The 16,095-nt window shown below is 39.1% G+C and overlaps 1 long non-coding RNA gene across 1 annotated transcript; it reads right to left on the reverse strand.

The window, feature by feature from the left end:
• Positions 1 to 4,737: 4,737 nt before the first annotated feature.
• On the reverse strand, positions 4,738 to 6,878 carry LOC139122388 (uncharacterized). Its single transcript, XR_011549443.1, has 2 exons — positions 6,794 to 6,878; positions 4,738 to 5,304 (listed from the first exon to the last, which is right to left on the reverse strand). It is a non-coding gene; the product is annotated as an uncharacterized lncRNA (long non-coding RNA).
• Positions 6,879 to 16,095: the final 9,217 nt, after the last annotated feature.

Below are 16,095 nucleotides of genomic sequence, written 5' to 3' on the forward strand. Positions count from 1 at the left end.
TCGGTCGTTTTCATTTCAAATGCAATTTCCTCTCCATCGATTGCTTAATTAGCTTTAGGATAACTTTGTCCGCTGACAAGCGAGTGAAACGAGCGACAAATTATCTTTCAGTCTTCATTGGATTGCTCGTAAGGTTTCTCGTCGAGGACATGCCGAGAATATTGCACATTTTGAAGTAGCGTTTTCAAAACGTTGGGTGCAGGATAGTACCCTCTACGGCAGTTTCTATCACATTCGAACAACCTAATTTTTGTTTTTGTTATTCTTCGTGTGAACTTAACTTAATGCAAAGTGAATAAAGACAGAATTGCCAAACTATTGTTGAATATATGGGTCAAGTTCATTCGATTTTCTTATCGAACGTTTGTCTGTTGTAAATGTGCGTCAACATCTACGTGGTCAAGTACATGTAACGTAACGTAACGTTGTACTTCACTCAGTGTTAGACAGATATCAGCTATCGTCTTGGCAGGCAAGGGATGTGTTTTTATCACTGTCACTTTGTGGAGTGACCGTGGTTTTATCACACCACAGACTCAGACTTTAGAACCGTTTATGGTATATTTTAGTCAACATGATTCAACAATACCAAAACTAGCTGCCCATGTAAAACACAAAAGAAAACACGCGTCACAAGAAACATTAAGATAGAAGCCGTGTACGTCATCACGACCACTTCTGTTCTCTCCAGCTGTAAACTCATCTTGAAGGAGCGCTAATATTGAGTATACTGGCGAAAGTTAATACCGTACAATGATACCAAGGAACTCTCCGCCGGTCATCCTAAAGCTCGACGAAATTGTTTTAGCTTGTCAGAATAAGAGAAGGGCTCAACCGTGCACGTTTGCCAATCAAAGCGGGCCAATTCACTTCACACATTATCCATGTTATTGTTGCGTGCACATGTGGCCTCCGCGAAAGACTGAAAGCTACATGTCGGATTTGAACTTTCCTAGCAGAATGGCGCAAGCGTATTCTGTTAAATAGAGAAAGCTCTGCCCAAGAGATCGAGTGTTGTAGCCATTCACGTCCTCGTTCTTACTCTATCAAACTTCCTTTTTATTTTTTTTTCGTTTGCATGGCTAGAACTCGGTTACATCTTCGATACACTGAAAGTCAACACTTGTCAGATCATTATTTTTGGACAGAAAGTTGTAGTATTCACAGAATCATCTTCCTGATTACGCTGACTTGTATTTCAGATAGTATGAGCCTCAAAAGTGAAAGACTTCAACTTTTGCTCAAACTTTCCCGAGTCAAACTTTCAATCATTCTCTTACCAAATCAATAATGAAAATCAGGGTTCACAGTGCAAAGGTTTGGAACAACAGATTGAAACAAATTACCTAACATTTACCAACATTTGAAATCAAAACATGGCCACCACCCCTGTGTTAATATTATTGGCAAAGTATATATGAAATTTTCGGGAAACTGAGACGAAGAAATTTTTTCTTACTTCAATCCCTTCAAAATGAGTCCCAACAAGTGATAGATCAGAAAAGAATTTAAAAATTTGAGAGTCCTAGCATCAGTCCATGAAGCAGATTCTACTTAACTGACGCGAAATCTCTGTACCGTGTTTGAGCATTTTAGAGTAAACTTTAAGATGTAATGAACAAGTTGAGGCACAATTCAGAACGATTCAAATATTTGGTATCTTGCTAATGAATTAGTATTCCTTTCCAACGGCTTTTATTTCACCGGTCATCCATTACCTCTTGTTTGCATGTTTGTTTGAAACGAAATTGTCACCAATGTTTGTTAGAAATGACCTTGCCCTTAAATTGACGACAGAGACAACCTGATCTCATCCATTAATCATCTATATCACTGTTCGGTTTTCGTGTTCTGCGCGACTTTCATGCGCAGTTCAGCGTGACCTTTGTGTCCTGGTCATGTCTTGATTGTGTGGCTTAACTGTCAATCCGCAAAATATACACCTCTAATGGACCCTTTCGGGCGTGAAATTCGCGCTATTAAAATTCATACCTAATGAATACAGGAGTCCCGAAACAACTCAAGCATTGATTATGCATTGGATTTCGATGCTGAGATAATAGTTTAATAGAGTAGAGCTCGGCGTTGTTAGGTTCACACTGTCTCTCAGGCCAAATGAACATTTTAATAATAGGCCAAGATAAATTTTTGAATCCTTAGTGCCAGCGTGGTGGCGTCTGCCGAATTTTCACACAGCCAACAAACCATTAGCCATGAGTGCATAAACATCTACGATATTTGAAGGAAAGCTGTTGAGTGCGAGAGTAAATTATTTACAATGAGCCAAATTATTCATGACTGACTTAATGATGTCGCTTTCCAGTGTTTCCCTTCATGACACCGGTGCAGTGCGAGTCGCGCAGAGCTGCTGTGTTCTCGGGGCAACCATGAATGCAAGTACCGAAGAAATACACTACTTTTAGTGGCCAAACAATCGAAATTTTGAAAAGTTAACGAAAGAACAAAACTTGACGACACACAGCCCAGAAGATATAAGCAAGGCATTCTCACACATGTTAAGACTCTATTTCAAAAAGAAATATCCCTACAGAAGAATTTGATTGATAGATCGAAGAGTACAACTAAAATCAGTACATAGACGATCGGCATAGGTAACGAACCGCTTTGGAGTAATGAACTCGCAGCATATATCTTCAAGTATGATTGACGATATCGTGTTTAATTAGAGCGTACAGATTTGAATCGGGGGCCTGCAGTCAAATAACATGACGTATTCAATGACTGAGAATGGATGAGCAATGTAATTCAACATTACGATTTGCTCGTATGTCATACGTTCATACAAAGCACAATGTGATAATCTTTTTTCTCCTATTTATAAAAGTTACGATCATTTCATTTCCCTGGCATTGAAGATTTTGCCGCCAAATATTTCACCAGTATAGTAGTCTGTCAGGGATATTTTTAAGATCCTAACAGTCGTCGAACTGTGTGTGTTTTCGTGCGCGCGCATAACACTTCCAATTTTACCATTAAGCTAAGGTGTATGACTGCACAAAAGTAAAAATGTTGTCATTTCCTTTGTGATTGTTTGAGTTATAAGTAGTACTGATTAGACGAATATGTACGGCGAGAAAAAGTAATGTGCCCTTCTCCTTCATACGATGCTATCGTTACATTGTATAGAAATACAGCGTATCCTGTGATTTTATGCAGTTCACATTACAGCAAATTTCAGCCCCTAAAGATATAAACTCAGACCTAGATTTATACATTGCCACTTACCTTATGCATACATTTCTAAAATATTGTTCGATAAATTACCTTTAGGGCAAGGAAGACACTCAATAATACATTTATCAAAGCGCCAAGAAAAATTACTGACTCGGCATTTTCTCAAGAGTTCCTTCGTGGAGAAAGAAATAATCTTGCTACTTCATCTTTAAATTTTACATGACGTCACCTCTTTTTGAATACAGCTTTTTGTTTGCCTTCGATGAGAGTGTTTCAAGAAAATGGCAATGTTGCGGAGACAACTGTCGGGAGTTCTAGCATTTTTACATATATGGCAATGGGATTGCTGACACTGCCCTACAAATGGGTAGTCCTATACCTTAATCTTGAAAACAAAGTTTATCTCGCTTTGCCCTCGGTACATGGTGTAGCTCACTTTCTAGAGTCAAATGCACGTCGATGCAGATTGGAAATGTACTCTCGTTGCCATAGAAACTAGTCAAATTCCTTCATCTTGGACGGCTGTTACTGCTGTGGCACACGCTGTTACTTTGTTCAAATCACGACCAAATTGTAAGGAAAATAACTGAAACTGAAGATTTTCGCTCGTATGGATATTTGATGATATCATCTGATAGAATGCAGTGCTACGGTATTGATGAATTCCACCGAATGACGACCCTCGGGGAACGCATCGGAAGACAAAGTCTCCTGCGATCAAATCTGCATGAATCACTGTTTTGTTATTGATGACTCGAAACCGGTCCCTGTATAATTGATCAAGCGGCAAAGCAATGCGAGGGATGATAGACGGACGCGTCATTTGGGCGTTGCGCAATCTTGCACAGACTTTAGAATCCTAATGCAAAATTGCGACCGTAAACATGATAATTGTCTCGAGTGACTACTTTACACGAAATCTATCAAACCTTCTCTAATTTGAGGCATTACACACATCATTGTGAACTTCGTGCTAGTGGATCGACTGAATCTAAAGCCCACTGACCACTTTTCCCATAATCCGCGCGGCGCCCTTCCGTGTTCTACTCTAACAACATCTCTAGCTAACCATGTGACCAAAAATGACATTCTACCGCGTTGCACCTTACTTTTGTTGAAATGGGTTTGCCTCACTTCACAAGCTAATGATCAGATAAAAATATTCATAGTTGAGAGAGTTATTAATGCTTATACAGACGTGCTGTCTGGAGACCGAAATAAACCCCTTCGCTTTTAGGAGGAAATCCCAGATTTGTAAGAGTGATGTCTCCCAAATGTCCGTGATTAGTTGGACATCTGCACTAAGACATCATAAATGCTTATTTCAAGAGGGAGGGAGGCCCGTCGATGTAAAATAAACACCAGCAGATCAGTCGTAATGATCCGCCTGTGGCATGTCGGCGGCATCATCGCGCTAATATTGATTGCAAGATACGTACCTTATTGTCTCTGACCCTTCCTGACATAGCTTTAAGTATGGTTTTTAAGAGATGAGAATCTTCGAAATGACTTTTTCTTTACAAATTACCAGTAGAGGAAAAGTTTGTTTGGATCAATGCTTGCTTTTATTGACTTTATGGTAAAAGTTGTCGATGTCCTTGAAATCCCTTAAAACATGACCGCTATGAATGTGTCGAAAGCTTTAAGACAAACTTAAATGTTCCATGTTGATGATTTCCTTCAAAGTTCCTCAGAATGTACGCTTCGGACGAACATGTTATCGAGAAAATGTCTTCAGGGTATTAAAGATGGCAATCAGAGGGAGTTGCACCGTTCACGGCATCTCAGGTAGCACTGTACGTTCATGGCACACTGCGGAGACTCGCAAGAATTGCACGACACCCCGACGGAACGGCCGAACATGTACTGCCTCTGTACTCTTACAGGCTGCTCCGTACTCTCCCCGCTGGCCACGCCTTGCACTCGCAACATCGGATAATTTTTACCGCCGAGTCGTCCCATGAAGCCGGGGCCGCCTTCCTGCACCGGGTAGCGCTCGGGGCCCTCTCCCATCATCGGCAAGCACATGTATTTGCTGAAGGACGCCACCAAGAGGAAAGCTACCAATACTCTAGTATCCATCATGATCTGCAGGCCTTTATGTTAGATCTTAAAGAAAGGGAAGAAGCTGGAAGTAGAGTAACACAAGCCGGACAGAGAACAGTCAAAATGTTTAGAAACTATACTTACACAGACGTCCTTACGAAGCCAGTCTCAGAAAGCTTGTACTGATGTACCCACACTTGTGAGGGTTGAAGCGCTTTTAAGATCTAAGTAATCCGAGGCGCCTATTTAATTTTTTGGTAGAAGGCAGCTGATGTAATGTTCATTGAAAATACGTGCAATTGTTCTCCATCCAACGAATTCTCGCCCGAGGCACTTTTCAATCAAATCGCCTTCCTAATGCTGATTTTAAAAGTCCTCGTCAAAATTTGATGAAATCTAGTAATATGTACAGGGAGTTTGCCAATGGAACATGAGAGTAGGGTGACGCAAACGCCATGATTGTCCAAATTAGATATCTTTTACTGCAAATACACTGTATTCGACGACCACTCACTGTACTTGAGGACTTGATTCACACTGTGAATCTTTATAAACGTTGATATCGCTAGGTTCAGAAATTTGGTGCGTTGAAACCATGTGAAGCAACCAATTTGTCCGACATTATCCATATCATCTGATTTCGATTTTCTGACATAAGCATGTCTCTTTTCAAGTGAAAACTTTCTTCGCACTGTCACTTTTTATTCAAAATAAATGTTTAGGAACAAAATCGTTAGTATTTGATCCGGATCATAGCATTCCTGTAAACTGTTTAGAACTTCATCGGTTTAAACCTTTCAAAGAGATCGCTGCGTGAATGTTCGACTGATGAAATCAGAGAGACAAAATAGGATTATCGTGTCAATCAGAATATTACAACTTAACTCTTTCTTCTAGCACGCTCGTAGCTAATATAGAAAGTCATTCTTCGCAACAAAATCGTATATGCAAAAGCGACATGAGCTGTTTTTGGTTGAAATAATATACAAGGCAACTGCAGAACTCTTTTTATTTATTTTCTTGAATGGAATGATGCTACAAAAGTGACAAAACTTCGAAAAAGTAAGGATGAACAGTTTTAAAGTTGTGTTTTTTTTGAAGTTAAAGGTAACGTGTAATGACGAGTAATCGATAATCAGTAATCGTGTCTGATAAGAGACGAAAGTTTAACTTTTGGACTTATTTGCATTGCTTGTGATCTAGACCATATGTTCTTCTTATTATCATTCGAAGTGTGAGCCACGCCAAGTAAACGCTTCGTGCACAATAGGCAATGTATCGTTAACAGAGAAATTCGAAGCTTCAAACTAGTTATCAAACTAACTTTGGACATCACGGGAAAAACATCAACACGTAGTGTTGACAGCGTTAGCACTACTATACGAATTTCGTCATAATTTTTTTGAGTGGAGCGGAAAACTTTATTTAATAAGCAGAGCAAAAGTAATGGTAAATGCAAAATGTATATCGAATGTTACAACTCGAAAGACCGCAAATCAGTACATGCTTCATTCATCCAAGAGATTTGGAAAAAGGAAAAGAGAAGACTTACCTTAGATATGCGTTAGTCCTGCGGCCAGTCACTGAAAGGAAAATCATGCTACCCCTTACTTTTGTTCGTTCCCGGAAAGCTCAAGGGAAAATTCGTTAAAATGGAAAATATTTAATTAATGCACAATTATACAGAGCATATGGTTTGACAAATTAGCTCGTCCGGGGCGAGACGAATTCCCAGAGGGTAAAAAAGAGAATTTCATTCACACAAGAGGAATAAAACAAGAAAATCGTTATTTTGCAACCCTCCTTCGATTTCTCGGAGGGGTCGTTTGTAATGTGTGTCAAAAATTGTCCATCCTTTAAAGTTGTAATAAATGATAAGTTTATGATCCACATTATCACTAAATCATGCAAAGTTGACCCGAGGCTCTTCAATCATGTTGTGTTCTGTAGGGGGTAACCCGTAGAGGGCACAACTGCATTAGATAAAAGGCAGATGCCCTTGAAAGTTGAAGTCGTGCGCCGACTTTGTCTCGGTGACGAACACAATCGCAATTAGCGAGAGTCGAGATCGTCGCCACTTAAAAATTCTGTCCAGGATCTTTCGGGCGCAGATGTTTAAAAATGAAATAGGAGCTTAGTGTATTTCAACACGACGATGACACCGCCTTGGGATTTTGATAAGAAGTTTCTTACACGATCTCAAAACCTTTGAGTGAGTGACTGTTCCAACATTGAATGTAATTACATACCTTTAATAACAATTCTAGATGTGATGATTTAAAGCAGGTGCGTTCTAACACACCAAACACCATTCAATGTGGTTTGACGTGAATGAGGCAAATTTTTAATAGTTGCCCCAGGCGAACTCTTTCAAATATCTGATTCAAATGTAAAGTTGCGTAGAAATTTGCCTAAACTTTCCATGTCAAACACTTAACGCCACAGGTCCCAGCGCCTTGTATCGCGCCGTTTTCATAGTTTGTACTTTTTTCAATTTCAATTTCTGGGAACATATAATATTTGATTTACCAATGACGCTGCTGGAGAAATGTGAGAGTCACGAGTCAGGATGTTTCATTGTCCAAAGTGCTTTCAGTGAGCTCCGGAGGATGACGAGATTGCGCACGAAAAGAATGATTACATTACGCATGCGCGCACTTGTATATAACTACCGAAAGAAAGAAATCGGATATCATACGCTTCAGGTCGGAACGATACCCTCAACAGTTAATTGTGCACAAGAATCGTTCATTGCGTTTTTCTTTTATGTGAAAATCGAATCAAAATGGTACAAAAAGTAGGGTCAACAAGCTGTGGATAAGTTCAAAGCCATCAACACTTTTGAAAAAGGGATTAATGTTATAATGATGGAGGATGTAATGGTAGTTCACCAATTCATATTAAAGTTCCATTAGCTGTATCTTCTTGCGATTTTTCCGTTAGTTTTGATTGAAATGATCACTGGCTCATGCTGAATAGCCTGTCAAATAACAGAGAATCGCATATTATTCGGAAACATTACGTGCCCTACAACTAAATAACATGTGATTTTACAACGAAATTTTCAATTTTTGTCCGGAGAGAAATACAAACTCTGTTGACACGCGGATTGCAACGTAGGCATTCTTCTGCACCTGCGCGAGCCATTCACAGCGATTTCAAAATAAATATTCATTGCTTATGCCCGGTACTTACGTCGTAGTCCATTGTCCAAGCACATTGCGTAGCCAGATGTCTGGCAATCCACGACGCAATGTTGTTTTGATCCCACAATAAACGTGAACTTGTACATCTGGCGTGATCGCGGCGTCAACATTATCTGCGTTCTCCCCAGCACGCTGAGCATGCCAGACGTCAACAAAGGAGCTCGGAAGGGCAACACGTTTGAACAAAAATTAGCAGTTTATGTGGCTATAACATCACTAATCATGTTTGTTTCCTCGTAAGACAACATTTTGCAACAAATATGAGCCTCCAACATGGAATTTTCCCGAGGTAAAAATGGTCAAAAGTTACAAATAATGGCCCTTTAACGCTGAGCAACCATGCAGACAGCAGTCATTATCAAGAAGATTTCAGAAAGAAATTACAGAACAAAACCAGACAAAACTTTCCGTAATTAAAATTCCCACATTATCTGTGAAGAGAGTCAAATGGTGCAAAGGATTTACCTTGTGAAATCAGAGCTCAAAGTCCATCGACTTATAGTTGTTTGTCTAGAAATCTTACACATGTAAGTTTTTTGCGTATGGCCACAGCGTCGTTCATTTCGCCTCTTTGATACGAACGTAAGCCCCCTAGAGTCTATCAATATTTTAGAGGGTTCTTCTCAGAAAATGAACAATCAGCAAACATTAGCGTACCATCACAGCACCATCTACATAAGGTAGAACACGCCTTATGGACTTTTTCCGGCACTCTCGTTTCGAAACCTCCAGAGTACATGAGGTTAAGCTTTATTGCTGTTGTTTAATACGAAAGTTTGATTTTCTTCATAGCAACCATTTTTAATTTCAAATATTGGGTGAATTTTGGAAATCTTTTATTGATGTAAACGTTTGAGTGTGTCCCTTCAGTTTTACTCTCATAAATGTTGCTGTACTAAGGTATGAGCCAAGGGTTGAAACTTCCAATTTCGAGGCGCCTGTCACCGGTGCACCGAACCCCAGTTTGCGTGAGTTGTCTCTACACGGATACAAAACCGCTCCTAAATGGGTGAACCTGTGTGTATCTTTCTCTATATGGTGTAAACTTAATCTTTGCTCTATAATCCATTTAATCGGATGTAGTTTCTTATGAACTTCATATTGTATGTTGCACTGAAGATCCAATACAGAGTGCACGAAATACAGTAAGTTTCGATCGGGTTCGCGCAACGTATGGCACACAGTCATTTAGTGGAGAAGCCACAGACAGAACCGCTCGGCCAAATCCCCACTCTCAAAAAGAGTGGTTTAATAACCGAAATAATTATGGGTTCGAACACATTACTTACCGCCGCATAAAAATCTGCCACATTGAAGGGTAATGTTTTTCCATGCCACTTCCTTGTGTTGATCGAGTGTTGTTGATTTCAAAGTTACCATTCTCGTGAATATTTTGCACCTAGATGGCCTTAATTCATACACGTTGCAAATTTCAGTCTTTAACCGTGAATTTTGCATCACAACTTATATTTAATAGAGTGTGTTTTTTCTGACCTTTTATCATTTAATGTTTGATAGCTTACCGGTAAATTGTCTACCGATGAATAATTTCCTTATCGTAAATTAAATTTTGAATATCTGATCATAATTTTCATATTTTTACTCTCATACTCTCCCTTTTTCAATTCTTCTCCGTTACCCTTTAACTCAACGATAACAGCCACGCTGGAAATATTATTAACTTTCCAGTAGTAAGGATACACAGTGTGTGACTGTTTTTTGTGTGATTTTGAGGGGAGGTATTCTAATGGCCAGCCCGAAGGTACTATCGGCAAGGGCAAAACGACACCTTTCATTCTAAAATAAACAGCCTTAGAATGGAGACATTGTCATGATAAATACAGGAGCAAAAGTAGTAAAGGTTGCTCATTAAATATCAATATTTATATAAATCAGTACTAGAGCAAGGTAATATATTGGAATTATCGACAGAAAAGAACCGTAAAGCTAATTCCGTAGTGTCTTGGGAGACGTGAACTGGCCTTCACGAGACGTTGAGGACTTCTGGTTGAAATCACATGGACGTCAAGTTTTACAAACATTGAGTTTCATGAGAGTAGTTCATGGTTATCAAATAGCCTGGCTCTCAATGCGTTTCGCATAGCCACAAGTAGGGCATATCACTTTTGAAATCGTCGAAATCACCACACTTCTTACATTTTTACTGGCTTTCCGTAAAGGTTCTACAAAGTAAAGGCAAGACTCGGAGACCCTGACAACACGCAATTCTCGTCGACTGCACTATATTTCGCTGAGAAAAAAATAAGCGGGTGGCATGTTTGTAGTAATCACACATGATTGGAAACAAATGGAGCAAAAAATTAATCTACGTCATTACATCCTTCCCCTTATATGAATAAACAATGCTGATGGCAGAGATTACGTTTTCCTCTGAGGTAACTGATCATGTTACTTCAAAATCATAAACTTATACACTCCCGAAGTGACTTCTGTGCACCCGTCATTTTAATTTTTTCACAAATGTTTGCTGATGCTGTTTAAAAGCAAAAAGAGTCGAACTATTAATAACACTAACAATGCATTATAGGCTGACTCAGTTGCTATGAGCGGAATGAGAGAGGCAGCCTTACACTTGCACGATGGTAGGATTTTCTTCTGGCTTCGGCGCCGTGACCTCCTCCAACGATTACTCAATAAACAGATGACAGCACGTGCTCGTCCATGTGATAGAAACGCTGAAAACTTGCCCGGCTGTTCTTTTTGACTGTGTACAGAGCTCATGAAAATGACAGCCTTTACACTGTTGAAACTCACTTCTAAGGTATAATCAGTTGATATATCTTAGTTTGCTCTTGAAATTTCACAAGGAGTGTTGTTACAGACCCATTATTGATTACAAGATCACGAGACACATTAGGTAAAAATCACTTTTACCTATATATACATACATATATATATATATATATATATATATATATATATATATAGCTAGATCGATAGATAGATAACCGTTTGTACAATTGCAAGGTAACATTTTAATGATAATAATTAATAAAAATGTAAAGAACAAAAGGAATGATAATTGTATTTGTTTATTGCTGTCTCAGCACCCCCAAAAATTTGTCGGTCCTTCTTAAAGAAAATTATTACTGTCTTTATGTAAGATTTGTACAATTATTAGGTATTAACACATGAAAACGGCGGGTGCAAAAAATCACAGAGTGTGAACATAGAAGTACAGTGCATCTTGGGAAGTATACGCACATGCTGTATATCTAAATGTCAGGTAAATGAGCTCTGTCTGTACGTTTTCACATGTCATTTGTACGTAAATTATCCGAACACATCTCTGAGCAGTCTGATACAAAAATACAAAGAACTCAACAGCGATTCGAACTTTTTGTCACTTCAGTTCACTGTACGCGAGGAGATGGTGTAAATTCCTCCTTATCGTGAATCCGGTGTGTTCCTGTCTACTGAACTATTCTGGCAAGAGAAAGTTGTGACAGGGAGTGAAATTCTTTAACATCGAATTTCCATGATGCTTAGATTGTCTTGAAGTTAATTTTTATGTTGTATCACTAGTTAGACGAGGTATCGCAGCAGCCACAACTGGCTACATCATAATTGCTTGTTTGAGGAAGGTACAAGGAAAAGTTCAAAAGGAAATTCTGCCTTGTCTGTTCATTCTTTTGCTTTTAAAAACACATAAATCGGCAGAGTGCAGCGATGTTGCACTTCAAAACCATACGGGGGCACGGTCTTCGCAAAACTTTGGATTTTCTACGAGCCCCCTTCGAAGATTTGGAAACCATCCTTCTGTTGACAGGCACCGAGACTGCTTCGTTCACCAAATGTGCAAGATACGCTGCCGTCACGCTCCTGGTTTCAACCACTAACTCATCTTTACCGATGGCGGCGCCTCTCACTTCGGCGGGAGAATTGCTGAAGGCGGGAGATGCTGTTTGCATCGGTAGCTTTGCTGATGCAGTCCAAGGGACGACTGATACGGTCAGTAAGGCCGCCACCACTAGTCCATGTTGCAAACACTGCGACATCATCTTTCTATGCCCAGGGATGGAAAGTAATGGATCACCACTTGAGTATACAACCTTCACAGAAAAAAAATAAAGTAAAATAAGATTATTGAAGACAATTGGAAGACCATTGAGCTTTTCCATTTTTGTATTTTCTGGAACAGATCCGATTACATATAAATCTTGACCGTTTATGGAAAAAGTGGATTCCATGAAATTAAAGAATCCATCAGGCAATATACAAAACAAGGATGTTGCTTGAAGACATGTTCCATTTGATCTGGTGTTGGTCAGAATGAGGATGTACAATATTTTGCCTCCCAAAACTTTCAAAGATCGTACAGTTGAGACTTACTTTTAGATTTTGAAAAAAATACCGAATTAAAGACTAAATTTGCAGCACGAAACACTAACACAAAAAACGATTAAAATAATGCTACAAACGTTTGGAAGAGGTCGACATTTCTCGACACCACCTTTCCAAAATTTAAACATCGTTTTGAACTTCAGACGAAAATCCCGTGTCGTTATTTTTAAATCCGTGATTTTCGAGATAAAATCACAGATACACGATTATGCTTTTTTCAAACTCCATCAAGAATAAAATATAACTTCCATGGAGAAACTTGCCGTAAACATATCGGGGAAGTTAGGAAAAATCGACGCCTATTTTCTACATCGTTCAAGGAAGCACTCTCGGAGGCGAGCTCGAAGGTTTAATTTTTTTCGAGGGTCATTTTACTGATAAAATTTCTGCAGAGAAAGTGCGTATGCGTACGAGCTTTCAAAGAGTATACCTCTGCCGTCTGTGTCGAATATCTACTCCTAATGATCTTTTTATGGGTCACTTGGGGCATTCGCAGGTCGTTTTTTTTACAAGGTAAAATATGTTCAAGTTGACCATTGCCATGTTTTCACCACGGAATCTGAGCTCCCTGTATCCGGGTGTACCACAAGGCTATCATCGTTATCATGGCGGTCGAAAAGAATAATGAAAGCAGTGTTGCTAATATTGGCAGGCAGCATCGTTATCTACCCTCGTGTGACGCGACCGTCAGTCATTTCCACCCCGTTGATGTTGACTATCCAGTCAGAGAAGACGTTTGGCATTACCTGAGATACATCTCACGCAAAGACACACATTTGACCAACGATGACTGTTCATCGCCGTTAAAGAGCTCTTATTTCGTTTTACAAGAAGATTTTCACCAAGTAACCGTATCTTTCACAAAATCCCTATACAATGCCAGCACTACATGAACCTGCGACGTATTCCAAGGCATGTCATCACAACGTTTCGTCTAATTTGAGTCTCCTCTTTGTCTGCATCTCAGAGAAGTGATAAAGCAAAGCTGATTAGCTTCATATCGATGAAACGGACAAGGTGACTTGGAGTCTGAAATCAACAGGATTAACTGATAAAGCAAATACGCTAATTAGACCGCCGTTAACGCTAATGTTACACGGTGAAACTGCTCCACAAGTTCGCTCCAGGTTATTACATTCCAGTAGACCGTAATCCACTTGTGCTTATCTTGCCGGCTGGGCAGTAATTTGTGCGTCTTTAGGGCGATTTCATCCCAGTAGTTAGACCATAATGCTATCAGGCTTAGAAATGAAGCTACTCGCGTTTGTGTGTTACTAAGTATGTGTCTCGGGGAAAAGCTTTACTGCAGAAAAGAAAGCCCTTTGCACGTTGTATGTTAGTCTCTGCTTCTCCGGAGTTCAGATGGAAATCGGTCGGTAAGCTCATAGTTAGACTAAGAATTTAGAAAAAATGGCCTTATCAAAGAAATTCTGCAACTTCGTTATTTTAGCAAAATCTATCACTCATCCTATATTTACACTGTGACGACCTCTCTTGATTTATTCACTATGTTTTCATTGTGAGATCCAGAATGCACCAGTGCATTAGAATCGTAAAACTTAGAATGACATGAAGGCACTTTTCACATTTTTTTAGTTTGTTGTATATGACAAGTAACTCGTTCTCTCAATTCAATACGACGTACTGATTGTCAAACATTTGCTCAAGCTCCAACAAATTGAGCGTATATACAGTATCCGGACATTTATCTGAATGGTTGAGTCAATTTCCGGCATATATCGGATGGTTACATCCAAATATCAGCATGTATTGGTACATCTTAAACGAGGATCAGACGAGAACCCTGACGAGATAACACATAATAAAGTAAATAGGATAAATCGAATTTCAAGTACGACAAAAATAAAAAAAATATATAGGTATATACTATAGTCGCTTGTACCTTCTAAACTGTGTCATGGCCATATCTACAATTAATAGTGACAAAGGAGCAACTAAGCATCTGTAGTTTAAAACTGTCCAATACATGTGTATATCGATATAACTAGGTCTTCGAGCAAATCTTATCGACTACCTTCTAAAATCAAGTTTGTTAATTACGGACAAATATCGGTCGACGGCAGTTTATAACCATTCATCTGAGATGTTGACGATTTTCGAACAGTGTCACTGAAGTCTAAGGTTGGCGATTGGTATGTTTGCTTGCTATTCCATGCACTCCAGATGCAGGAGAAAATTAACTGATAGCTGTTCAATGCCCATACATTAGTCAAGCGTGTCATATGTTATGAACGCGGAGAGTGGCGATGATTTTACACCTATACTTTGAAGTGAATCGTCACCAAGAACAGCAAAGCAAAGCAAAGAGTACATGTTTTAGCAGACTGTAGGGAAATCCTGCGACGATTGAAGCTGAATACATCTTGGGGACAGAAATTTAAATCTTTACAATACATTTTTTGTTCTACTACTTGTGGGAACTCATTTTTAAGCACGAATTAAATAAAGTTTGTAACGGGCTTATTTTTTGAGTAAATTAAAATGTATTACTCGGGGTTGACGGCCATTTTGATATTCCAAACATGTTAGAAATTTGGTAATTTGTTTCTTTAGAGATAAAATTTTCACGGCAACCCTTGACTTTTATTCTTGATTTCGGAAGTGATTGATCTTAAGCTTTCAAATGCAAACTTTTGAGAGAAAGCATGAGTCTTTAAATTTCAAAGCACGTACTACCTTAAAGCTAAAAAAGTGTACTCACAGATGATTTCACAAACATCTCGCAATTCATTCTTGCAACTCCGCGTCAGCAAGTGTGTTCTCGTTGTGAAAAAACAACCCGACCACCATCGGTAAAAGGTCAATTTTCACGACAAAAAACACATCAATGCTTCTTAGGATGTATTCGAAGATCGTCAAACATTTGGTCGAGAATATCAATTTTTTTCTTCCGTCGAGGAAGAAAAAAATCCAACTCTATTCAAAACTCCACGTTACAGGAAGCACACATTTTTTTCTTGATACGTTGTCAAGTACGACGAGTTGCGTCTGCTTTGCTTTTACCGTGGAACACTTATTTGTCCTACACAGACCCTCACAACATCCTTGAGTATATTTTTAGAACACTGTGTTGGCTTGTAATGTACTAGAGGTAAAGTGGACAAAATGAGTCGATAGTTAGTCGAACAGAGTAATTAAACCTCCTCAGTTTTAAGGTTGTAGTCGCCGTTGATTAGCACTTAATAACTTTCTTGCAAATGGAAGGAAATTACATACACGTGAAAATATAAAGACTAGTACAAATTATACGAGACATACAAAA

This window comes from Ptychodera flava, chromosome 22, assembly GCF_041260155.1.
Source record: "Ptychodera flava strain L36383 chromosome 22, AS_Pfla_20210202, whole genome shotgun sequence".
Taxonomy (NCBI): domain Eukaryota; kingdom Metazoa; phylum Hemichordata; class Enteropneusta; family Ptychoderidae; genus Ptychodera; species Ptychodera flava.